Source organism: Myotis nattereri, assembly GCF_964212035.1.
Source record: "Myotis nattereri genome assembly, chromosome: 9".
Taxonomy (NCBI): domain Eukaryota; kingdom Metazoa; phylum Chordata; class Mammalia; order Chiroptera; family Vespertilionidae; genus Myotis; species Myotis nattereri.
Genome location: NC_138084.1, coordinates 71742756 through 71767782, shown reverse-complemented (window position 1 = coordinate 71767782; position 25027 = coordinate 71742756).

Genomic DNA, 25027 nt, shown 5'->3' with positions numbered 1-25027 from the left:
TAGTAAGTGCTCAATAAATATGTTTTGAATAAGTGACTTAACTGAGGCCAGGAGGTAGCCTTTCCAGAGGCTCAATTGTTGGCTCAATGTAAGGATGCCAGAAGTAGTGGAGACATAGCCAGTGTTAGAAAAACAGGCCTAGGCTAGGTATGCCACTGATGAGGTGGATGTATCTCCTGCATTTTATTCCAATACTAGAGGCCTAGTGCACGAATTCGTGCACAGGTGGGGTCTGGCCGGCCGGCCCTGATGGGGGACTGTTGGGCCAGGCCAGTGGTGGGGAGGGGCTGTGGGTGGTTGGCTTGCTGGCCCCACCCCTGATCATGATGCACATCATAGCCATCAGTCATTCCAGTCGTTCTGGTCATTCTGCCGTTCCAGACTCTGGGCTTTTATATATATAGACGTTACAATCAAATTTCTTCAATGTAAGTCAGCCCTTTACTGAAGATTACCAAAAACAATTGTCTAGATGAAAGGTGTCTAATAGAATTTTTTTGGACATGAAAATGTTCTATAATCTGCACTACTCAATAGAGTACCAGTATCTACATTTACCTATTGATCACTTGAATATATAGCTCAGGGGTCCTCAAACTTTTTAAACAGGGGGCCGGTTCACTGTCCCTCAGACCGTTGGAGGGCCGGACTATCGTTTAAAAGAGAACTATGAACAAATTCCTATGCACACTGCACATATCTTATTTTGAAGTAAAAAAAACAAAATGGGAACAAATACAATATTTGTATTTTCATGTGGCCCGCGGGCCGTAGTTTGAGGACCCCTGATATAGCTAATGCAACCAAGGGATTGAATTTTCCATTTTATTTAATATTAATTAATATGAACCCTAATAGCCACTTGTGGCTATTGGCTACTGTATTGGGCAATGCAGGTCTAGATCTATGTCACCTACAGTTGTGTGTTTATTGCTGGGGTGGAGGACGGCAGGCCATGACATCGGAATTACTTTCTGCTAATTGGTTCAGGGTCAAAGCGGGCTGTTGATGAGAGGTCCCACAGTTCCCAGCTCTTAAAATGGATACCTTCAAACAGGGAAGTTGTGCTCTTTTTTTCAAGAGAAAAGCAAAATCAATCTTTGCCTTTTCACATAGTGTCAGGTCATTATAGAGGGCTTCAAGAAGGATAGAATACATCAAGGGTTCCCAGAAATGCAGTTAGTAAGGAAAAACAATGAGGGTTTGTGATGTTTCAGTTGAGCATGGATTATTTATCTTTCAGTGTTAAAAATAGACTTGGTTTTGCAGCCCTACCTCTGACCTTCAGATATGATAAGCAAGATAAGAGAAGAGTGTTGCTAGACCTCGGAGCTGTCATGTCAGGGTCAGATGAAGCATTGCATTCCTCTCTGATGATAGAGTTTCTGCAGAGAGAAGGGCCAATTCCATTAGACCACACACAGAGAATTAGGTGAGAAGAATTTCAAACAGCTCTGAGCGGGGAGAGCATAGGAGAAAAAGCAAGGGAAAAATGAACCAGAGTTAGTTTCTATTTGTGCATAAGAAATAAAATGAGAACGAGTGTATTTTTATTTAGAACATATCCTTAGGAAATGTGATTTGCATAGTCTGCGCTGGTGAGAAGGACACTAAGTACCTCTTCTGAAGGAAAGTTTGGCAGTAATTATCTAAGAACCGTTCATATATGAACATTTTTTCACCAAGAAAATTTATTTTTAGAAAGGTATCACTAGAAATAATCATAACTGTGCAATAGTACAGCTAAAGGAAGTTCACTGAAGTGGTAGATATTGCAGCATTAATTTTAATGGCAAAAAATTGCAATTGAATGTCTATCAGTAGAAGTTAGTTAATTAAATTATGACACTGCCAAACAAAGGAACATTATACAATCATAAAAATCATATTGAAGATGCCTATAAATGCATGAGAGTTATTATACTCATAAAATTGTTTTTTTTCATTGTATATGTGTATTTTTAAAATATTCTTCGTAGAGATGATTTGTTGTGGAATTGTGCACCCGAAACCTGTATAATTTTAACTAGTGTCACCCCAATAAATTCAATAAAAATGAAAAAAAATATTCTTCAGTATATTTTCAAATTTTTTAAAATATATTTACAAAATATTTTCAAATAGATTAATTTTATAATAAAAAGGAAGGTTGTTGTTTTTTCAAAATGTTCATAGGTTGTGTTACCAAAATTGTTTTTAGCTATTCTGTGAATTCCTTTCTATCTTAGTTGTCAAGGAGAGCCACTGTATCTTACATATAGTGGGCAAAAAATAACCCTCTTTGGCACCTCTAGGAACTTTTCTGCCCACAAGATCCAGAAGGGCCTTAACCATATAAGCAGTCACTAAAAACTACAGTTAATGTGTAAGTATCTTTATGTACTTAGCCTTTTCATTTGGCTCAGGAGCGTTACATTCCTGTTTTCTCATCACTTATAATACACAGGACCTATTTCACAGAGACTGTCCTACAATTGCAGGGTGCTGGTTGTTTCCTCTTTCTTCATGGAGAGACCTGGGTCCCTACCTGGATGACTGGAGAAAACTGTCCCCAGAGTGCATATCTATTGCCCCACTCTGGTCAGGGAATGTTTGCCATGGGTTTTCTAGAGAGTATGAAGTCAGGGCGCTGTAGACCTATTGACGCTGTCTCTGCAACCCCTTTTCTGAGGTCAGAGAGTTTGACTTCTCAATTCCTTCCAACAGTACTAAAGCAGCTACAGAAAAGGAGAGAAAGACAAAAGCAAACAAAAATAAATAAAAACAAAACAAGGAAAGGAAAGGGAAGAAAGCCAACCTGCACTGCAGACAAGGGTCATGGGAAGGACTGGAAGCAGAGGTCTCGATGCTTTCTCACTTGTTTTCATTGCTCATATTGGAAACCACAGCCAGTTTTTCAATCTACCGTCTTCACTGCGGCAGGGCCAAAGTGATATGCACTCAGAAGCTTTTGCAGAAATGAAATTATAATGCCAGGAAGGGGCCTGGAAAGAATGTTCTCGTAAGAAAAGGCCATGTCAGTTTTTTCTCATTTCTTTTCTGGAAGCCAAATCTCATGAAACAACAACACATATTCCCAGGAGTGACAGATCATGCCTTTCTTATCAGTGCCACTTTGGACAGAATGTACCCAAGTCGTGGGAATATTCAGAAATGCTGATAGCTTAGCTGGGCTTCTCATACCAGTATTAGTATAGTTTGGAGGCTCATCTTTCCTTAACTAATTCTATTAGCCAAAAGTGCCACCTAGCAATGACTCTTCAGTTACTCAGTAGTCAGGTCCCATCAGTATAGACCCCCAAGGACTTCATACTCATTCGCAGCATATAGCACATCTGAAGTCACTTGTTCAATGTCTGTCTCTCCCACATCACTAGCAGACCCTTGCTTTCAGGGACTATGCCTTTTTTGTTCACTGTTTTATCCCTCGGGCCCGCTTCTGTGCCTGAAGCAGAGTGTATAGTCAAAATCTGTATGTTGAGGAAAACTTGGAAAAAGAAGCTCTCACTGAAGTAAGATTAGGACCAGGGCTGATAAGGTGGCATGTCCAGTATTATTGCTCCATGGACACTCTTCATTTACCTGAAAATCATCGTAACAATAACCATCTATTGAGACTCTACTGTAAAAGCCGAGCATTTCCATCCCTTGTGCCATTCAGTCCTTATAAGAGACAGTACATATGTTCTTATTTTGTGGATGGTAAACTCAGGTACAGGGTTTTCATGCTATTTAATATCACAGCTGTAGAGCATATAGCAGGCTCTTGCCAGTGATTTATTCAAAAAAGAAATGAAATGGAACCACCAGAATTTACTCAGTTCATTGAATTCCAAGGATTATATACCTTTCATTCAACTATATTTCACTCATTCCCAGAAAGGAAATGTAGACGAGTTATATTTGCATAATGCATGTTCTTGCCTAATATTGAGCCTGTGACTACTAAGCAGATTTTCTCGGGGGGTGGCTGAGCTCAGACCTCCTACGTCGTGAGGGAAAGAGGTGCTCAGAAAGAGGGAAGAAAGCTCCACTGGGTGAGCTTCCGGGTGTAACCTCAGGGATGACCTATCCTCTCCTGAGAGCAAAGCACAAGGAACCCTGATAAGGGGTTCAGCACCTTTCTGATGGGAGTGAGGAGCAGGACCCCAGCAGCTCAGAGGTTAGGACCATGAACCCTCAAGGCAACAGCAAGCAAGGGGTGGCAGTAGCAAGACAGGGAGAGGCCAAGAGCACATCTGAGAAAGAAGGAGCCGTTATGGGAGAACCACCTCTGCTGGGCTCAGCTGACTCTCAGAACCAAGCTCCAGAGCTAAAGGACTAGTCCTTGATATCTACATGTAATTAGTTGGATTTGTCATTTTTTTAAAAAATTCAATTTCCTTAAAACAGGGGTCCTCAAACTTTTTAAACAGGGGGCCAGTTCACTGTCCCTCAGACCGTTGGAGGGCCGGACTATAGTTTAAAAAAAAACCTATGAACACATTCCTATGCACACTGTACATACCTTATTTTGAAGTAAAAAAACAAAACGGGAACAAATACAATATTTGTATTTGCATGTGGCCCGTGGGCCGTAGTTTGAGGACCCCTGCCTTAAAACAACAACAAAAATAGTTCACCCATTTCTCCCACCCCCAAGCCCTACCTCTGGCCACCACCAATCTGTTCTTCATATCTATGAGCTTAGTTTCCTTGTTTTAATTTTCAAAACAAAAGAGATCATATGGTGCTTATTCTTCTTTGCTTGGATTATTTTCTTTCGCATAATGTCCCTGAGGTCCATCCATATCTTTTATGGCTGAATAATATTCCATTATTTTATCCATTCATTCATTAATAGACACTAGATTGTTTCCAGATTTGTCATTTACTGAGCTCTGGTGGACTTGCCCTTAGAAGGCTTGGGGGAATGTGAAATTCCAGGCAGGCTTTGGACATGGGCGCACTGGAGCCTGGTTCTTGGTCTCTGAAAACTTGTTTGGAAGCTGACCTTTAAGGGGTGCATGGTTTGGGACAGAAGTGCAGCTTCTACTGGTTGAGACAAAGTGAACTTAATTTCTCTATTTCATTTCCTCCACACTTAGCTTTATGTCTTTGAAACTGCTTGCAGGAAATAGTTCCTTGAAGGGTGGGGCCCTGTGCTCTCCTTTGTGGCTGATGCATCCTCACTTGCCCACAGCAATCCCCTTCCAAGAGGCAAATCATAGGGAAAGCGCTCAAAGCTTACCAGGGCTGACTTAAAACCGAGACCAGGGACTAATAGCTCAGCTGAATTTAGTGATTGTTATGGGCTGATTGTGTGCCCTCAAATTCACATATTGAAGTCTGAATCCCCAGTACCTCAGAATGTAACCACATCAGGAGTTAAGGTATTAAAGGAGATAATTAGGTTAAATGAGGTCTTTACGGTGGACCCTAATCTCATGACTGGTGTCCTTACAAGAAGAGGAGGTTAAGACATAGACATGCCTAGAGAAGATCTTGGAAGATCCTGGAAGACAGACATCTGAAAGCCAGGGAGAGAAGCCTTTGAAAAAGTCACCCTTACTGACAACTTGATCTTGGACTTTTAGACCACAGAATTGTCATAAAATAAATTTCTGTTGTTAAAGTACTTGGTTATGCAACCCTAACAGACTAATATAGTGGCCCATGGTTCTGAACATGAAGGTTTAGGGCAGATGGAATAGGGCTGAGGGGGAATAGTGGACCAAATTCTTCTTGCATAAGTAAATGAAACCACCAAGTTTTGGTATACTTTGAACCAATGTACAAATAGAATGTTCACAGAGAATATATAATAAAAATGACAGTAACAGCTATTTGTGGAACGTTGATTGCATCTAGTCTGTGTTCCAAGTGCTGTACACATATTATTTCATTCAATCCTTACAACTGCACTCTGAGGTGGTAAATCGAAGTATCCCCATTTTAATATATTTTTTTATTGATTTTTTACAGAGAGGAAGGGAGAGGGATAGAGAGCTAGAAACATCAATGAGAAACATCGATCAGCCGTCTCCTGCACACTCCCCACCGGGGATGTGCCCAAAACCAAGGTACATGCCCTTGACCAGAACCAAACCTGGGACCCTTGAGTACACAGGCCGACGCTCCATCCACTGAGCCAAACCGGCCAGGGTGAAGTATCCCCATTTTATAGATAAGGAAACAGTCACAGAAGGCTATGTAATTTGCTCAAGGTCACCTAGCCAGTCACAGAGCTCAGGCTCTGACAGAAGTATGGATTAAATTAGGCTCAAAGGTGCTTAGGGGCTCAAGGTATTTAACAGTTGTTCAGACTCATAAAATAAGCAAACTAGCAGATCTGGGACTTCCAATCAGCTCCTCCATCTTTAAATGTTGCTTCCCATCATTCTTCCCAGACTGCAGTGACTCAAACAAAGGTTCTTATTTTGCACCCAGTGTGTTTCCAACACTCTTTTGAAAAGGAACAGCCTGTTACAAATAGGAGCATTAAGACACCAGTGGTGGTCAGCTAAAGATGGACTCCTTCCACTTTATTTTTGTTTAAACTTTTCTTCCTCATTTCTGAAACCCCTCAGAGGAAACCTTCAGCTTATGCTGAGTATTTATAATATGTAATTAATCTTACAACTGGAATTATGCCATGATATAAGGCTGCAATTATGCGTAACCACTGACTCACAAGCCCAGCTGGTGCTTAATTTATATTGCAACCAGCAGTGTAGAAACACATTTTTAATTTTTCAGACCTCGTAAACATATGAATCCAGGATCAATATAGATGGGGAAATGTTTGCAATTAACAAAATGTGAGTTGTATAATATTATGAGGGGGAAAAAGAGAGCAAAAGCAAGGTTCGTCTCTAAAATTTATCCAGTTGCTCTCTTGTTGAAATGCCTGAATAAATTGTTATAGACTTAGGAAATTGTGTTTAAAACGGTGTTGTAGATTCACCTGCGTTAAAATGCATATATACATACAGGGAAATAAGCTTTTGAGAACAAATATTTGTTTTGATTAAAGATAACATATTTCAGCCCTAACTGGTTTGGCTCAGTGGATAAGAGTCAGCCTGTGGACTCAAGGGTCCCAGGTTTGATTCTGGTCAAGGGCATGTACCTTGGTTGTGGGCACATACCCAGTGGGGAGTGTGCAGGAAGCAGCTGATCAATGTTTCTCTCTCATCGATGTTTCTAACTCTCTATCCCTCTCCCTTCCTCTCTGTAAAAAAAATAATAAAATATATTTAAAAAAAGATAACATATTTCAGCCCTGGCTGGTGTAGCTAAGTGGTTAGAACATTGCCCTGAGCACCAAAGGGTTTGATTCCTGGTCAAGGGCACATACCTGGGTTGCAGGTTCCATCCCAGCCCTGATCAGGGAGCATGGGGGAGGCAACTAATTGATATGTCTCTCTCACATCAATCTCTCTCTTTCTCTCCTTTTCTTTCCCCCTCTCTTTCTCCCTTTCTTCCATTTTCTCTGAAAAATAATAATGGAAAAATATCTTTTTGTGAGGATTAACAACAGCAATAAAAAAGATAATATATTTGAGCTTGAAGAGGACAGATTGTTGTGTGTGTGCCTATACCTTCATCCCTAATTGTGTTAGAACATTTGCAGTGGATTTCATGTGTTCTCTGAAAATCTTTGAGATGTGGGCTGACCTTTCAACCATGTGTTTACTCATTTATTCTTCTGTTTACTTGTAAAAAATGTTTATGACTGGCTTACTGGTGCTCAGAACTGGAGATGCCACAGTGAACGCACCAAAGCTTATCTCTGCTGCCCAAAGACCTCAGAGCCTAGAAAGGCAGTAAGTTGTCGATCAAGGGACTACAGTGTTGGAGAAGTAAATGGTTCTATAAGTACAGAATAGGTGGCCTAACTCCAAACTAAAATTATTTCCCAGATGTGTTTGCAGAGGTGATATGAAATGCCGATAACTAGGAATGAGAGCGTAAAGAGAATAGTCACATTTTATGCTACAAATATTTCCCTTCACTACATTTATAGAATTTATTCTGTAGTTGCCTGAAAATATAGAATAGTCTAGCTCAATGGTGTTATAAATTTCTATTCACTACTATTGACACGTCAACTTCACATTAAATCAAGAGGAGGAGTAATTTTAAATTTTCTCCTGCTTTATTTTCTGGACACCCAATGCCATCCCTCAGATCGGCTGGAGCACCTTCAGCAGGAGAGAAATCAGGAAAAGGATGGAAAGCCCAACTGTTCTCAGCCCTTTTTGGACTCCATTCACTGTCTTCAGATCTGTTCTTCCTCATTTAGCTGTTGATTTCATGGGTTCTGAACACTATTTGTCCATGACCCAAATGTATGGTTCAGGGAGAGTGAGCTGCTGCCTTAGAATTGAAAGTCAATTTAGACTCTGAAAACTAAATGAGTATTCTTTCACGTGGAAACAATGAGTTCTTTCCTAACTCATCTTATGAACAGAAAGTCATTTAATCACCAAAAAACCATTTAGCCAGTAAATGTATGACGCTCTCAAAAGGTGCAAGGTAAGTATGGGAGGGAGTAAGGGAGAAAGGAAGAGAAGTGAATATTTTAAAAATTAATAAAAACAACTAGAAGCAAAAGCATTTCTTTTTGACTAGCTGACTTTGCTCTGCCAAACTAATCTTCAGCCAGATAATCCTAGCTACCATGTAGTACCGGACATTTTTCATCGTGCTGTGACATGCCTGAAATAAATTTTATTAGAACCCATTATTGTAACTTAAGTAGCAGGAAAAGCTCAAGATATAATAAGCTAATGTTTTAATTTTAGTATTTTCAGTGTTTTACAGCATTAGTATCCTTTACCAACATAAGTATCTGTTGGTAACATAAGCAAACAAAAGGGAACAGGAATTAAAGATGATATTTCCATTTGATAGTTTATAATTTTAAGACCAAGTAAGGAAGTAAGGATAAAAGATAAGACCTTCGGGGTTTTACGAATCTCCAGTAGCTGATACTAAATCCTGTCTAACTAGTTACTACATGGCTTAAAAGAGAGACAGATAAATGATCCACACTTAGGGGGGAAATATAAGGAAATATTCAGACTTTAGCTTTCAGCAGATTGGAAAGATATATTTTTACATTGACTAATCAACATTAAGTTATAAAATTAGACATATTATTAGATAACAAAAGAAAATCAATGAAAAGACAACAAGAGTATAAATTCATGGAATTCAAGCAAAACTTTATCTAATTGTTATGCTGAAAAATTAGCTACATGTGGATTAAACAAAATAGTTATTTTATATACGATTGAAGAAACTTGTAGCTTATTCAATAGATAGCATTGTTCAATATGCCAAATATTACAAATTACTGTGTAGTCACTGTTTTGCTCCAAGAGAAGACAATTAAACAAGAGTGATGAGATTTAGAAATAGGAAATTTTAAGAACCAATGATCTAATAATAAAATTTAAATGAAGTGGAATAAAATACATCCTGGACTGAAAGTCAAGAATAGAAGGATCTCAATACTAGCTAGCATGTTTGGCTCTCTAAGTTCATTTCAACAAACATGAAAAATGGAGATAATTATGCCTTTCTACCCCCTATTGCACCCAGGACAAACAAACCAATCAATAAGAAGCTATTCTTGGCCCTCAGGGGAAAGGTAATTTAAATTCATAGGATGACTTTAAGCCCTAAGCCCTATGGTAAATGCAAATATTCACATTTTATTTGCTTAACACTTAACTGAGAGGCCTGGTAAGGTTTCATCTTGGAATATTATTCAAGATTAAGGAAATGTATTGGGCCTAGGATGAGAAAAGTGGTAACAACTATCTTTGTATCTCTTAAAAAAGCTTTTGCAAGGCTTGAAAATTTTCTCCAAGTTATGCAGCTATATGGGGCAATTCAAGACAGGAAGTTATCTCTGTAGCTGCCACCTATCATTTCCTATTATCTGGTAGTTATTTTGTACCTAGGGAAATATGTCTCCATATGGTCTTTCCCTACTATTTCTTAAATGTTCTAAATCTTCTTGTATTCAATGTGCCGGCCTAATGGTAGTGGAGTAAATGAAGGTCCTATCGTAAGGATGACTTTCTCAACACTTGATGTGGCTCCACTATCACCTACCACACAGGGGAACGAAGTAGATATTTCTCTGCCCTCATTCATAGAGATAATTGAGAAGACAAACATTGAAGGAAGAAACCCATCTAGCTATGAATGCTTTGGGGAAAAGAAATTTGCATCATGTTTTGGCAGTTAAATTGGTACAACTCTTTCGTTAAAAAATTGGTTGTTATGAATCCAGGATCATAACAATGTTAAAATCCATTACTTAGTCATATCATTTATTCTTTAAAAAACAGTGCAAAAGAGGATAAAATCATATGCAAAGAGATTCTAAATTATATGTCTATTATAAATTTTAGTATAATAATATACAGAGTGAAAATAAATTATATGTCCATAAATAGCAGTGCTTATGGCACTCAGAAAGAATACTAAGCCATCACTGATAGTTATCATTATTAAGATTGGGTGGCTACATGAAAAAATGCATACAATATTTAATGGAAAATGTGAATGTTTTATATACAAGATAATATTTTATATACAAGATAAACTTTACAAAAAATATTTACTGAATGCTGACTTTGTTCCAGGTCCTGTTCTAGGAATTGAGACAAAGCAGTGAAAAAAACAAACAAGATACAACTTGCTTGACATCTGCAGTTAGTGGAAGAAAATAAACAAACAAATAAAAAGGACATATCAGATAGTGATATCACCGGAAAGGGACCAGGACCAAGGTGGGTCTGCCACAGTATGATCTGGAATGTGTGGGTTCTTGACTTTATGCAGGAAAGATTTCATGATATGAGTCCAGGTGATTTTGAGAGTAAGTTTATTAAACTGGGGACAGTGAATAAAGGAAGGGCTTAAGATAGAAGAGGCAAGATCAGAGCAACAGGAGTGAGCCGAGGTGGAGCTGCCTTGACCTTTGGAAACGTGAGGAGGAGTTGAGCCTAGGCATGGCTGCCTTGGCCTTTAGAAGGAAAGTATCGAGGTAGAAGTGAGCCAGCTGGGCTGCAGGGGCTCAGGAGAAAAGTTAGAGCAAAAAAGAGGGCCTTTGGGGATAGGTTGAGGGGGTTAGTCCAGGATGAGCTGCTGCTGCCCCAGCTCCCCTGGTTACAAGTCTTCTGGGAACCTCTAGAGCTTAGGAGAAAGCAAGCAAAAATACATGCAGAAAGGCACAGGCATGCCTAAGAGAGAACGTGCAATGGGTCCTTTGTCTTGAAGCTTTGTATCTGTTTTATAAATGTGGGAATTTTGGGGAGTTTTAAGTGGGGGGGGGGGTGTGCTAGGGTGAGGGACTGCAGCATGGAAGGGTTACAGAATGTTACAGAATATGCTAAGGGGAGGAAATGGGACATGAGAAATTGAATGTGCTGGGAGGGGGGACTGACGTATGGAGGATTGTGTCAGGGTTAGGAACCATAGAAGAAAAATTGCTAGATTGTCTTAGAAAAACAATGTGTTATGATACGCTCCAGCCAGGTGTGACTCTGTTTACCCCCCCTTTATGCTTATGAACTTTCTGGGAACTTCTAAGGAACAGCTAATGGAATGCTTTGTATTTTTTTTCTAACACTGTTTTGCTATAAAGGATCATACTGCACCCTTGATCTCTGCCACATGCTCCGAATCTCCCAGAGGGGGTGATAGGCGCTGTGGTCAGCTGGCCAGCTTAATAAAGGCTCTTAAATTTAAATTCTGAGTCGGTGGTCTATCTCGTTGAGCCAACCCATAACAGGGGGGATGGGGGCGGGGGGGGGAGGGGAGCTCAATAGAATATTCATCATCTTTTCAGGTGTGTCCTTTAATATGCTGATTCATCAAAGTGAACATATACAAGCAAAGAGATCAGGGTTATTCTCTGGTCAGTTTCACCTTCAAAGGATGTCCTAAAGAGGGACAGACACCTAGGTGGCTCTGTCTTAGCACAGTCGGTCTGGGATGTATAAACCACTTGCTCTTAAGTGTCCTTGGTTAGGAAAGATGCGACCTTGTAATTTATAATCTGGCTGTAAATTGTTCAGTCCTTTAACTGTTTCAGTTTCCCCATTCCGCTTGCCAAGGAATTTTTCTAGCTTCTTACTGATCTGCCTCAGTGACACGAGCAATGAAGAAAATGATTTTGATGGAGTGTCTAGTGAGAGGGTTATTTTAGACCAGGGGTGGGCAAACTTTTTGACTCGAGGGCCACAATGGGTTCTTAAACTGGACTGGAGGGCTGGAACAAAAGCATGGATGGAGTGTTTGTGTGAACTAATATAAATTCAAAGTAAATATCATTACATAAAAGGGTACGGTCTTTTTTTTTTTTTTTTTTTTAGTTTTATTCATTTCAAACAGCCGGATCCGGCCCGCGGGCCGTAGTTTGCCCACGGCTGTTTTAGATGGAAGAGTTGAGGGAAGCTCTCTGAGGAGATGGACTATAATCAGAGATCCTGAAACAGAGGGCTCATCTCGGCTCTGTGAGGAACACACCCCGTAACCTCTCCCTCTTTCAAGTCCTCCTCAGTTACCAAGGGGCAACAATAATCTTACCTACCTCTGGGAGGAGATTGCTGAAAGTGAGTCATTTCCTCCTGTGGGAACAGACTGACTGGAACTTTGGCCTCTTTGCTACAAGTTCTATCCGCTCTGCTGCATTTCTTGGGAACAGCTATGTGGTCAGTGTGTGTTTGGAGGCCAAGTCCAAGGGAGCTGCTGGTATGGGTGGGAGTTCTTGAGTCTCCAGTTCACCCAAATGCTCTCCCTGTGAGGTGAACGCTCAAACATGCACTGCATTTGAGATCACTTCCTTTTCCTTCTATCCCCCCACTGTTCTCCCTCAATGCTTGTTTCTCTGGCTGTTTTCCCCCAGTGGCGAGCTGAGGATTCAGTCCCGAGTCACCCCTCATGGAGGACTCAGATGCTGGAGCTAGCTGCCAGCTTCCCTTACTGGAGGACCATGCACGGGGCCTAGAGGAAGGAAGTACTAGTATGCGACACAGTTTGCTCTCTCGAGCCTTCCAGCAGGAAGGGTTTTTTATTAGCTTTTCTCATGTTAAAGTGGATCCTCCCTGACATCACCTTCCCATAAACAGCAAACTCCAAAGCCATGTGGCCTTAAAGCCATTCTAACTGCTAAGCCCAGCAGTGAGGTGATGGGCGCGATCTGGGCTGCTGTCTGCAGTGTGTATGTCTGGGCAGCAGCCCAGGTGCCTGTCTCTTGTCAAACTCACAGACATTTCCCTCTGTCTCTATCTAGTAACGGGCCTGAAGTCCTACAAACAGAGCTGATGAAACAGGACTCTTTTACATGCACCTGCTAGCCTGGGAGTTAACACAGCGTTTTGAGCTGAATGGGTAGTAAATTGTTGGCATTGTTGAATCCAGGATAGACCCTCCATTTGCCTCGAGATTCATATTACCTTTAAGGGCACACCGCACTCCTGGGACACCTGAAGGGTTAAAATAAAGTGGTCCCCTACCCCTTCGCAGTCAGTCCCACACAGATTCTCTGTAGCCAAACCAGTGTGTGTCTTAGCCTAAAAACAGACTGCTCTCAGCCTGCCAGCCTGTGGGGGTAGGGAGTCATGGATAGGGACTGTGGCGCAGAAGGAACGATGAGAGCACTGTCACCTGGTGGTCTTATGTTCTGGAGGAGGCACGTGGACCTCACCAGGCATGTCTGGAAGGATCTGTCCTGTGTAAGGGTTCTCTGCAGATGAATTACTGACCTCTAACTCCTCTCCCTGTATGCGACGTCTGAATGAATGTGTATCAACTGCATTACATTGCAGCCGTAACACTAGACAGGTGCTCTTCCTGCTCAATAACATGTGTCCTAATCCTACCTGCTCTTAACAAAACAGCAATAATTCCAAACACAATCTCAATTTTGTTGTCCTTTTTATAGCTGTTTGAAAAAACTAATTGTACTATAATAAATAATAAGATCCTTCTTACATTTTCTCTGTGCAGGACATCTGGTTCTTAAAGATTTGAGATGGAATCTGCTTGAGAGCACCCACCATGGATAATTTTATGGATTTTTTGTCTTCCCCTACACCACCATTCTATGCTCTTATAACTGCTTCTGAACCCATGCCTGCCTCACACCGGCTTAGTATTCAAGCTCTGTCTCATCTTATAAGAATGCTAACACTGTGCTCACTGCAGCCTCAGGTCATCTTTTTTTAATCCTCACCTGAGGACATAGAGAGAGAGAGAGAGAGAGAGAGAGAGAGAGAGAGAGATCGGGCCCTGACCAGGAATCGAACTGGCAACACTTAGGTGCAAAGGACATCAGACCCTGACTTTTAAATAACCGTATGGAATTATTACAAGGACACACACTATACTGCATTGTCGTCCAACATGATTTTCCCACAGAAGATACTTTTTATTTTTAATTTAAAGAAGTTCTCTCAATTTATTAAATACATACTTTTCAAATAAACATATGAACAACTCAAATCAATCAAAGCAGTGAGACCGTAAAGTGCTGCTTTGCTCTGCAAAGGAGGCACACCATTAGCTTGTAGGAAAAATCCACTGGTGACAACCAAAGTCAAACAGGCCGTCTCAGAGAGGGCCATGAAGGGGCCCTGGGGCATGCCGCCTACTGCCTGGTGGGGCCACCGCTTCCTGCCCTCTCCGTGGCCTCTTGTCTGCGCTCTCCTCTGCAAAGCTCTTCTCCAGGCTCCTCCCGGACCCTGTCACACTCAACCCCTGGCCACTCTGGGTTCTAGACCCAAGCCTGCTGCTCTCTCTGTGCTTAGGTGAGCTCAGTGGATTTGGGCTGTCATTGTGTTGCATGTCGTTTCCTCCTAAAGTTCTGTCTTCGGGACATTTAGACTTCTCCTTAGTGTGACTGCAGGGCCGTGGTTCATCATATAAACGACTTTGGGTTTATATCGATTGTTCGATAAATGATACTCCTCTAAAGGCTCAATCAAATTTTGTGGTGAGTCACAATCAGTGACATAGTGATTCATGTCTAGTACAGGTGTGCCGTGAATCATGTCAATTCCAGAAAGGCGTATAGCTCCACCATCTACCTTTCCCAGCGTGGCCGGGGTCAGACCTATTGCATTAGGACAATGTGGGTCCTTGAGGAGAAAACTCCAGTCTTCCCACCATTCAGCCTAGGAGGCTAAACTTTTACCTTACAGCTCAAATGACCATTTTGTGTGTGTGTGTGAAAAACAAGCAAAATCCAAACATGAGAAACTCTCCTAAACCCATCAAGGAATGTTCATGATTATTAAAGACTAGAGGCCCGATGCATGAAATTCATGCAAGGGGTGGCCCCTGTCCACTGGTCGTTCCAGGAGGTTGTTCCGCCATCCAGTCTGATTAGCATATTAGCTCTTTATTATATAGGATGCTCTTTCTAATTCTCAAACAAGCCCTGGAATGGCAACAAATGGATGGCTGCCTTGGAGCACCATTTCTGGCTGAGAAACAGGATTCCAAGGAGCCAACTGGCTCAGTTAAAAGATTCTCCATCTCCAGAGCCGGCTTCACGCATCCTCTCGGGTTGCTGTGGGGCAAGGCTCTGGCTCTTCCAAGCCACACGTGGCTACTGGTCAGAGGACCCACTGGGCGCGGTCTAGCTTTCCGCTTCCATCCCCACACCTGGCGCCTACACAGCCGTCACACCTGCAAGGTGGTCAGAAGATACTCTTTGGCATCTATCGATACCTTTTAGTTTTCTGTTACTACAAATATAACGTATACTATAAATCCACAAGTCATTTTCAATCTCTCAGTAGGCTGTGTATTTAAAAGTTGTTTGGCGAGGAACAAGCAGTAATGCATATTCAGTCATCTGGTCCACCATCTGTCACAAATGTGTTATTCGGTTACCACTAAAGCTGTGATGCAGACTAATTCATAGAGATTTATAAGAATCAACCTTAGAACAAAACCTTAAAACGTAGTTTGTCTGATTTGCTACAAGCTTGTCTTTACGATAAAACTCAGACACACAGATTTGCTGCTTTCTCTATGTTTAAAACATCAACTTGGAGAAATATCACTATTACAGATCACATCCTGGATGGCTTGTATTATAAAAGCATAAGTATTACTGAGGTTGTTCAATCTGTATATACCATCGCAGTCAGATTAGACTCAGCATGTCATCGCCTAAAAAAGTCTCTCATAATATTTTATCTGCTTATAATAATTCTTGGCTCTATATCAGTAGGGCACTTTTACATCCAATACATATGATATTAACCAGGTGTCCTTTAATGGGAAGGTTTGGGGGGCATTCCTAAGGGTTCTCTACCTATCAAAGGTGTGACCTTTTATGGGAGCTTCGTTCCAAAGATGACCTCCAGCCATTTTCCCCCTGGGTGTGTTCATGCTGAAGGTTACATTCAGAGGTAGAGCTCTTTTCTTCTCCCTAAATCTGGACTAGTCCACAGAAAGCAGGGAAGGGGCATATTGGGACCTCCAAGCCCAGGTAGGAGAAGCTGGAAGCTTTTTTGAAGGGCTTGCTATCTGGATGACCCCTCTTGAGCCCAGCTTCCATTCTGTGGAATGGAGAAGCCATGTTAGCCCAGTTGGAGCTTAGGCCCCATGGAGAAGCCATGTTAGCCCAGTTGACATCCCCAGATGAACTCCCACCTGAGAGCCAGTGCCTCCTGCCAGTCCACTGACATTCCAGCCTAACCTAGGATGACTTAGCACACTGCTGAAGTCACGTGGAGAAGAAGAACCATCCAGCTTAGCCTAGGCCAGTGGTTGGCAAACCACGGCTCGCGAGCCACATGAGGCTCTTTGGCCCCTTGAGTGTGGCTCTTCCACAAAATACCGACTTCTGCACATGGGTCACGAAGTTTCAATCGCACTGTACGTGCGCGCCCGCATGTGGTATTTTGTGGAAGAGCCACACTCAAGGGGCCAAAGAGCCGCATGTGGCTCACGAGCCATGGTTTGCCAACCACGGGTAGGCAACCCACAGAACCACAAGACATAGGAAATGGTTCTGTTACAATGTGAAGCTGGATGCTGGATAACACTAGACAAATAAAATATCTTGTCAGGACCCTGTGCCCACCAGGTGGTGGGGTCTCCAGTGGGCAGCTGTTAGGCGTATCCTGTACCTTTCCGGGTGCTCAGTTTCTCCCCTGCACTCAGTACTTTTCCATTGTGCCCCGCTTGGGGCTCCTGCCCTCTCCGTGATTTTCCTGTTATTCTCATTTCTGGTATCACAAGAGACAGCTAAGCAGCCAAGAAGAGAGCTCAAGACCCAGGTCCCTGCAAACGCTTGCGCCTGCAACCGGCTTAACTGCTAGCCTCGACCCACACAAGAAACATATAAATACCCCACCCTCCCTACTCTTGCTGGTCGACACCACTTTGGTCTCAGCCCTTCTGTTCAGAGATGAAACAATACATTTATAAATTTTGCTTTTTAATTTCATTTGGCCTGATTCCTCTCGGCATCGGCCTAGCAGCAGGTATATCTTCTATGGGGGAAAAATATTGCCAGTCCTTAGATTTTCTGCTTCCTATATGAAGTCAAAAGAATGCCAATATTTCAAACTTCATTTTTAAAGGTTCCATACTCATGCTTCACCAGATGCCATGATCGGATTTATTCACTCAAATGGACTCAATTTCTAAATAATATGAAAATAGGCTACAACTAGGAAGTACAAGTCTCAGTTTTGTACTTGGGTACAAAAAAGGTTACCACTTCAGACTCCTGCTTCCATAAATTTTGCTTTTTAATTTCATTAGTTTTTGTTCTCTGAACTAATGTTCAAAAATGAAATTAAAAAGCAAAATTTATAAATGTATTGTTTCATCTGCAAACAGAAGGGTTGAGACCAAAGTGGTGTTGGCCAGCCGGAGTAGGGAGGGTGGGGTGTTTATATGTTTCTTGTGTGGGGTAACAGAGGATCACATTTACCAAGGGGCTTCTTTATGTGCCTGTCAACAGTTGGGGTTTCCCAAAGAACAAAACCTATCAAATTCATCACTCTGGGACAGGGAGAAGCGATGGGGGTTCTATGAATTTCTGCATTCTTGCTCTTCTCGATAGTATTCCTACACTTATTGATGCGTGCTTTTTATATTTGTCTTGTAACTTTGTTGTATTTTCTTCCCTATTTGCATGACAAGCTGTTCAGAGGAATCGGGACAAGTACAGGCTTCTTCTCTGAGTATATCCTTGACACTATACTTGAGTCTCTGTAGTCTGTTTTTCTGCCTGTAGGATGAGAATAGCAATACCTGTTTTGCAAGATTGTGTAGGATGAAGTAAACAGACTTAAGTGTTTTCTGTAATATCTTAAATGCACTTCCAAATTTATGCTTTATATCTAGGGTATTGCTATATATATATATATATATATATATATATTTGCTTTGTCTTGTATATTATGAAGGCTTGACATGTTTAAATGATGAAATTTTTGATTTAGGTTTGGAAACAATATATTTATCACTTTTTTTTCCAGGAGGCTTTCCTGGCAGTGTATAAATGGGCACTTTGCCTCCTATGATAAATTATAGCAGTACCGCAAACTGTCCCGAGGCCGATCGCTTCCTGAAGTGAATATGATTAAACTCGGCAGGGGAGTGATGGATCACTGACTCTCCTAAGAGTTTGTCTACACAGCCATTAGAATGGCCTTCCTCGCCAGGCAAGGCGAAGCTGTTACAAATGGCTCCGGTCTGTAGTAATGAGACTAACCAGAATGGGTCTCTTCAGGAAGCTGGAGTCTGAAGTGGTAACCTTTTTTGTACCCAAGTACAAAACTGAGACTTGTACTTCCTAGTTGTAGCCTATTTTCATATTATCTAGAAATGGAGTCCATTTGACTGAATAAAACAGATAATGGCATCTGGTGAAGCATGAGTATGGAACCTTTAAAAATGAAATTTGAAATATTGGCATTCTTTTGACTTCACATAGGAAGCAGACAATCTGAGCTCTTTGTTACCTAAACTTACCTGTGAGGAAATGATACATGTGAACTTCTCGGTTCCTGTAATCCTCCAGGTCCCAGAAAGCTGACCCTTCCGCAAGGAAACTCTCTTCCAGGATGTCTTGACTTGCGTGCCATCTATACTAATAAACGGGTATGCTAATTAGACCAGGAGACCTTCCGGACAAAACCATGGTGGTGGGGCTGAGGCAGAGGTGGTTAGGGGCAATCAGGCCAGAAGGGGAGGGCAGTTGGGAGTGATCAGGCTGGTGGGGCGGGGGGCGGAGAAGTTGGGGGCTAGCAGGCCAGCAGGCAGGTGAGTGGTTAGGAGCTAGTGGTCCCAGATTTTGAGAGGGTGCAGGCTGGGCTGAAGGACACCCCCCCCCCTCCCCTGTGCATGGATTTCATGCACCGGGCCACAAGTTAAAGATAAGAGAGGGTCAGTGATCCTCCAGCATTTTAGTGCTCTTAAAGAAGCCTGAAATATGAAAATTTAACTAAACACATGCAGCCTGAGTATAGATGATTGTTTACTTTTTATTTTATTCTCCTAAATGGCATGTTCTCTTGAAATTTTGAAATTGAATTCAACGTGCATCCGAGTTTTTCAGGCATGCCATTGCTCACATCTATGTAATTTCAAATAGCTGCATGCTGTGTAGGTATGGAAGAGCTCCTTTAAGAGCAGTAAAAAGCTTTAGGAGCATTGAGCACCCTCCCAAGGAACACAAGGCAGAAGCCTGTAGGAAAATGAACTAGGAAACAAAGCACTGGAAGTAATCAATGGACTCACTATTCCTAACCAAAGCCTCAGAAATAAGTTGCATCCACACTGGAAGGGGAAAAGTCTTTCTTTGCCGCCTTCCTTGAGGGCCTAAAGTTTAGGCCCTAAACCAACGCTGCGGTGTGCAAAGACAAGCCAAGGTGCTCTGCTTCACCGCCCTTCACTAGCTCCTCCATCTATCCGGAATGTTTTCCCTGTCATCTTTCTCACCCAGTTCCTGTTCACCTGCCAGGTTTCAGCCTAAATGTCACCCCTTCAGAGCAGCCGTCCATCTGAAGAACATACTGACCCTATCGTGCACGCTCCCCGCCCCCCCCCACACACACACACATACACACACTTGATTTATCTCCTAGCAGGTATCGCCATCTCTCATTATTCATTCTACTGTAGTCCATCTTCCCACTAGAATATGACCTCTGTAAAGTGGAAATCACCTCATTTATGTATTTTAGTCAAATGAATGAATGAGAGCCTAAGGTAAACATGCAAATGTTTACCTTAGTGTGTGTTCATAAAACTGCATTGTCTATAAAATCGTGGAGGGAAAGTAGTTTGTGGATACACAGGGAGTCTTTAGGGGGAGGAGACGAAATTTTCTGCATGTGACTAGCTCCCTTGTAGATTCCCTTTGCTAGCCTTCCATTCTAGAACACTTCCTGTTGCCACTAAGAATATGTCTTGATTGCCTTGCTGGGCTCTGATTTGACATGTGCTCTCTGAACACTCAATTTAGTACCACTTAAGTCAGACATAATTGAGAAGGGAGATGAGCTGCTCCTGGTGCAGATGCACGTATCCCCAAAACAAACAAACAAAACAAACAAAAATAATGAGCAGGGAAAATTCCATGGATGGCTGCTATGAGGAAGAAAATGGTCTTAGAAAATGAAAGATCTGAGTTTCAGGCCTTGCTCCACAGCTCATATTCCCTTCACAGAGGCCTCTTGGTGCCTCAATTTTGTGAACTGTCATGTTGGGGTAAGAGAAACTGCCCCAACTTGCTCTCAGAGTTTCTGTGAGAAACAATGGCATGGAAAGCACTTGGAAGACTGTAAAGCTCTCTATCCATAAAAGGATGGAGAATTGTTTTTAGAATATTACATAGATAAATAAGTTCCGTAACTTGTAAACAAAAGCCTGTGAGCCAAGGACATAACACCATACACAAATTACATATTCTCATATGGTCCTGCCCCTGAGAAAGTCAATATTATATTTATTCAACAACATGTATTAAATGTTTGTATCTTCCAGGCTCTAAGGTAGACACTAGGGGAATAAGAGACATAGTATGTGTCTACATAGATTATAAACCAGAGGAGAAGATGAGTTGGGAATAGTGGTAGCATATAAGTGATATGTCAGGGTTAGTGCCAGGTACTCCAGGAAGGATGAGCAAAAACATTGTTTTCTGAAGGAAATATGGATAACCTAAAACCTGAAATAGAAATAGGAATGATGATGTTAAAGGGTAAAGGAAAGATGGCTTTTAGGGGGATGGGATTTTTAAAACTCAGGAGTGAAGAGAAGAGATCATAGAAATTTTGAGGAAAACAGAAATCGTAGATATGTGTGAAGCTCCGTGTGTAAGATGGGCAGTGAGGTGGAGAAGCTAGGTTGGAGTCAGGAATTGATGGAGTTTAAACTTTATTGTGAGGTTGATAGAGGGATCTTGAAGGATTTCAAAGAATGGCAGTAAAATGAGATTATTTTAGAAGGGTTACTTTGACCATAGCAGTGCACATAGGAAAAGGGTACCAGGGATATAAGTTGAGAGGTTGAATAAGGAACCTAGGCAAGAGATGGATGAGAATGATGTTGGCGGGGGGAAGGGGGTGTTGCGGAGGGTGGATAGAAATGTAGGTCCTTGGTAGTGAGGGGTGTGAGTGAGATCATACAGTCTGAGTCTACCCTGCTCACTCTTGGTGAATGCAGTCCCTTTCATTCCAAGATTCGGGGTCTCTAAAAATGATTGTTCCTATTGCTTCAGATTTTAAATTATTTTCAAATTCTCAACCAGGAAGTAGAAGAAAGCTCCAGAGAGGTGGATCTATTCTTAAGTATCCGGTTGGGTTTAGGAAGGAAAGAAACCTGGTGCATATGAAATTTTGTGCTGTTGTTTCTTTTTCAAAGAAACTAATATAGAAAAGCTGCACTTTAAAAAAATATATATTTTTATTGATTTCAGAGAGAAAGGGAGAAGGAGAGAGAGATAGAAACATCAATGATGAGAATCATTGATTGGCTGCTTCCTGCATATCCCACCCCTGGGGATCAAGAGGCGGAAAGAGAGAGACAGAAACATGGATGAGATAGAAATATCAACATAGATCGGCTGCCTCCCGCATGCCCCCCACTAGGGATAGAACCCACAACCCTGGTGTGTGCCCTGACTGGGAATTGAACCAGTGACCTCTTGGTGCATAGGTCAAAGCTCAACCACTGAGCCTCTCCAGTAGGGCACCCACATAATGCTTTAATTTTGTCAATTAATTGCCAACATTTTAAAATTATGCTACTTTACATGTATCTTGAATTACCAGCTTCTTTTGGAAAATTGTGAGATCTGACCAAGGTTTTCGCAGAAAAATGATGAGTTGGAATTCAGCTTCAGTATTTAGCAGCGGAGCGCAGCATAGCATATTGCAGTATAACATAAAGTTTATACCTTGTACTCTCCAGTTTGCAGTAGTTTTCTCTACTTCCCATTGCATTTCTATCCCTGAGGCCAAGCGTCAGTTGCCATTGATGATAAATGCCTGCCTGATGATCTTGCTTAAACTAGAATTTAAAAGACTTAATTTCTTGTGATGTATTCATGTTTCTCTAATGTTAAAAAAAAACTAGAAGGTAGCCCAGGAAGGCTGCATGCTTCAGGAAAAATGAGAGAAAAAGTATTTTTTGAGGTTTTGAAAAATTCTGCTTACTTATGTGAACCCCTGGTTCATTGAATATGTGATACCTGTTTAATCTTCCTATTTTGTTCATGACAGCTTCAGAATGGAGGCCCAGAGAGGCTCAGAATGGATGCCTGAGTGTTTTTAAAGCTCCCAGTAATCTTAAAGCAGGTTGAGAATCACTAGATTAACAACAGAGCTGGTTGTCGCCCGGTCTCCTGCCGTATGTATGAGGCAGATGTGTGGGCAGCTCATCTGGGAGGAGAAGCAGGGCTGGCTGTGAACTCCTCGCAGGAGCAGGACAAAGCCTCCTCCATTCAAGTGAAACAAAAGGCCTTTTGTGTTTCTTTCATTTCATATTTTCTAAGCTCTGCTTATTTCTGTTTACTCTTCTTTTGGCAAATATTTTCAAAAATCTGTCTAATTTAATACAGCCTATTTATAACAAGACTGCAATTGGGAACAGCTGTGTCTAATATTGATGCGTCATCACCCCCTCCAGCAGGAAAGGGCCTAATTGACAGAGTGGGGAGTGATGGAGAGATGAACCATTTCCTGCTGGACTTGTAGTTCAGAAAGTTAAGGGTTCATTGTTTTCCCCTGAAAATCAAATGAAAGTATGCTAGAATAAATCTGTCAGTGAGCCTACTGTTGACAGCCAGGGGGAAAACAAGAGTGAGAATATATAAAAATTGAAAAGAGCAAAGAGCCCAGGTTTCCCATACACAAGCAGCAAGTGCACAGAGCATAACAGAGCCATAAGCTTCCCTCAAGAATTTCACACATCAGTTTGGGAGCTATACTGACAGCAAACAGAGTTAAGTGAGGACTAGGTTTTAGGAGTGACTTAGCTTAACAGACTTCTGATCTAGCATTTCTCTATAAAACATATATCTTTGTTGTGGTCCAAAAAAAAAAAAAAAAAAAAGGAGGCATATCAAATTAACCTGTTTGTTTAAATATTTAACATCCTGGAGGTAAAGCCCTTGAACTTGGTATGGAATTATCAGTTCAATCATGAGCAAATTATCAATCATGTTGAAGTACTCAACATTTTTCAGCATTAGTTGATCACTTATTTTGGAGAAAACACAGAACTAGGCACTCTGGATTAGCATCAACTTGTAAATGCTTGAGCTGATAACTGAAGATTCTCAAAATTTCAGGATGAGTTTTATTTTAGTGGAGAGTCTTAACTTAGAGAGAGGCAGTAGAATCGTGAACACACATAGTAGAACCACTTTAAAACGTTTAGCTTGAAATATTATAATCCCTGCTGTATGCTACACCTCGACTCTCCTGTACTCCAAGTATTTGGGTGCAGGGAGACAAGTAAATTAGCAAGTGAAATGAGCACAGCTGGGTTTTCATGGGTTGTCCTATCCTATGGGGGTTTTACTTTACTGATGTTTAATCTGTGGGTCTAACTGCTCCATAGGTAAGTCATGTCAACTGATTGTCCTTGGTGTCAGGTCAATGCCAACAGGAATCCCCAATTTGAAACGTGGTGAAGCCTGGAAACTTTACTCAGGGCATCAGCTCAAGGGGCTGTTAGGTGGCCCTGGGGCAAGTCCCCTTCCAGCTTAGCAGCTCTGCTCTGCCCTTGTCTGTTCTGCTGTACTCCTGTGCTGGTCAGCCCCAATCTGGGCCAGACATCTTTGGTGTTTCATTGGCTCTTCAGTTTCAGCAGAAGAAACAGTCTTCAGTCTTGGGTGGAAAGGGAAAGGGGATCATAGAGACAGAAGTCCCCGCCCCTGGTCCCTGATTGGTCCATCCTCATGCAAATACATACTCCAAATCCTTGCAGTTTCATTGGTCCAAAAGGCACTGTCTTGATTGGTCAGAACGGAGCTTATCTAATTGTTTGGTGAAGATGCTGTGGGAATATAGCTGCACGGACCCAATTAGATGGGGCAAATCTCAGTCCTATGGGTTGAACAGGAGTCCAAGAACTTTATAAAGGGCTTGCTCAGATGACAGGAACACGTGCAGTTCAGTGCACAGGCTTGGCCCTGACGTGCAGTTTGCTTGAGAGGCCCCTGTGTAGAAACGGCTTCTAGGCTCTGTCTTTAAAATTGGAGCCCAGTTAAGCTACCAGGGCCACGGTGGTGATTTCTCCAAGTATTCTCCAATACATTTGCACTCATGCCATAGAACGATTCTCTGCCTTAAAATTATTTAAGTTCGATCTGATTCTCTGCCCATGTATGTGCAGGCTATATAACCTAGAACAGCTTGCTACGTGTTTCTAAACTTCAGTTTCCTCGTCTGCAAAAGTGAAATGATAATGGGTTCTACTCCATAAAGCTATTGTGAACATTAAGTGAGATAATGTATGTTTTAAAAAACATACCAGT